Here is a 2,411-nt window from a genome sequence, read left to right on the forward strand (position 1 = left end):
GAATCGTTCACGGCGGCGAACTCTTGAAAACGCTTCCGGTCACTTCGTTATGGCGAAATCTTGAAGACGAAAACGGAGGGTTCGAGGACGCACGAAGATGAAGGCAGGAACAGCAGAAGGAAGGGACGATGGTCACGTGGAGAAGACGGTCAGGAACGGCGGAAGGAAATGGGTTTGAGGTCGCGCAGAGAAAAAATAAGGAAATGGACATGTTGAGGTCGCGCGGAGAAGTCTAGGGTTTTTGTGAAAATTAAAAAATGTATTTAAGATTTCACATCAGTGGAGGAGCTGGCACGATGTAAAGGTCCTTTATAATAAAACTTGTTTTCATTTATCAATTAAACTTTTAAAAATTTATTCAGGATTTCACATTGGTTGAGGAGTTTGCCCGATGTAACGGCCCTTTATAACAAAACTTTTTTATATTTACCAAAATGCCACCGTGTTTTAATTTTCCATCAATAGACTTTTCACATTAGTGTAAATCAAGACCTAATGTGCAATCCTTTATAATAAAATTTCAGTTTATTTACCAAACTGCCACCGTGTTATATTTTTTCTAAAATCAATGATTTTTCACATCATTGGAAATAAATGTCTGATGTAAAATCTTTTAACAAATTTTTTTCACATCATTGGAAATAAATATCTGATGTAAAATCTTTTAACCAAATGTCATATTTGTAGTAGTGCCTAGTTTGAAAATAATATATAACTAATGTTAATGTTAATGATAATGATGCAAATAGATGATTAAATAATTGATTTATATGTATAGTGGAGTAAGCTTTTGTCTTTGTACGTAAATTCGGCTATAATACTATGGTGCATGAATTGTAAACGGCACATTTGTAGGTGCTTGCGGCCATTTGTTCAACGTCCTCGGCATATTTTGCAGCCGAATTACTATCACAAACTTCAAAGTAAGACATTTTTTGTAGTATAATAATGTCAATTCAAAGTAAGACATTTTTTGTAGTATAATAATGTCAATGTGGTACTTCTATGTACGAATAATATATGGAGTCATATTTGGGAACACTTATATTCTGCTGTCTACTCCAAATAGAATCCTTACTCACTAGATTAATTTATGTTGACTTCAATTTTTTATTGGAGTTTAAAAGTTCAATTGGACTACTACGATAAACCACGTCAGTCATCACTTATTTTATTGCCGAAGGGATCTTTTATGCATCTTATCTGCTGAATGGAATCAACCTATAATAATATCCTACTTACTTGTATTTTGATTTTTTAAATAATTTTTATTTATTATAAATGGTATGATTATGGATGTCCATCAATTAGAAGATTTCAGGTTGATTTTTTATTTATTATCTATGTCCTATAAATAGAATTCATTTTGTATCATAAGCTCACACACTCAGAATATGAATAATAGAATATATTTTCTTCTTCTCTTTCTCTCTTGTATTGTTTTATTCAGTTTCATAACACGTTATCAGCACGAACCTCTACCAAATTTAAAAAAGAAAAAAATTGAAATCATAATCAAGGTAATATTATTTTATTATTTTATTCTTTTCCATTACCCGTGTTGAAATTCAATATTATATCTTATTAAATTATCAAATATTTCCTGAAGGATTACAAAATAATGAGTTTGTTATATATTTCTGGAAGAACTTAACAAATATCCCTGAAGGATAGTAATGAGTTTATATATAGTTCTTGAAGAACTTAACAAATATCCTTGAAGAATAGTAATGAGTTTTGATCTAACCGAGTAGATCAGATGGCCAGCAACAAAGAAGGCTTGAAATCCGGAACGGTTGAGAGGGGAAAAAATGGTTGTACCTGCAAGGCACTCCGATGCCAAAGTAAGTATATAATCCACAAGGTACAACAAAGTGAGAGATTTTAGGGGTAAGAAAAAGGTTATCTTGCCATCTGGGAGTAGAGGGCTATTTATAGGGTATCCTTGAGCGAAATTGGCTCCTCTTTCCAAGGCGTGGATTTAGGCAACGCATGAGTTGGCCGCTTACCGGGCACGAGGCTCTCTCGTGGTCGGTTGTCTTCGGTGTTTGCCCGGAACGGGCCGGGGGAGGCTGTCACGCGCGTGTCTAGGGTGCCTTGGGCCGAAGGCTGGATTGGCCCAATAGGGGTGATTGGGCCGGTCCACAATAGGAGCCCCCCAAGTCGTTGCTTCTGCTCGTGGGAGCGACGACTTAGAGGAATTTGATCCGAGGGATCTTCCAGGGACATGCGCCCTGTGTATCCGAGGAGGGTTGGCCTAAAGCTTCCGGGGAGAAGAAGGGTCAGGCCGGGAGCTAGGAGGCGGGTTGCTTCAGAAAATTCAGTTGGGGGACGTGTCGCATTTAATGCGAAATGATGGCTACCGTACTCGTAGACTACTAGGGAACACTTATATTCTGTTGTACGAATAA

The sequence above is a fragment of the Vicia villosa genome, linkage group LG3 (genome assembly GCF_029867415.1).
Source record: "Vicia villosa cultivar HV-30 ecotype Madison, WI linkage group LG3, Vvil1.0, whole genome shotgun sequence".
Classification (NCBI taxonomy): domain Eukaryota; kingdom Viridiplantae; phylum Streptophyta; class Magnoliopsida; order Fabales; family Fabaceae; genus Vicia; species Vicia villosa.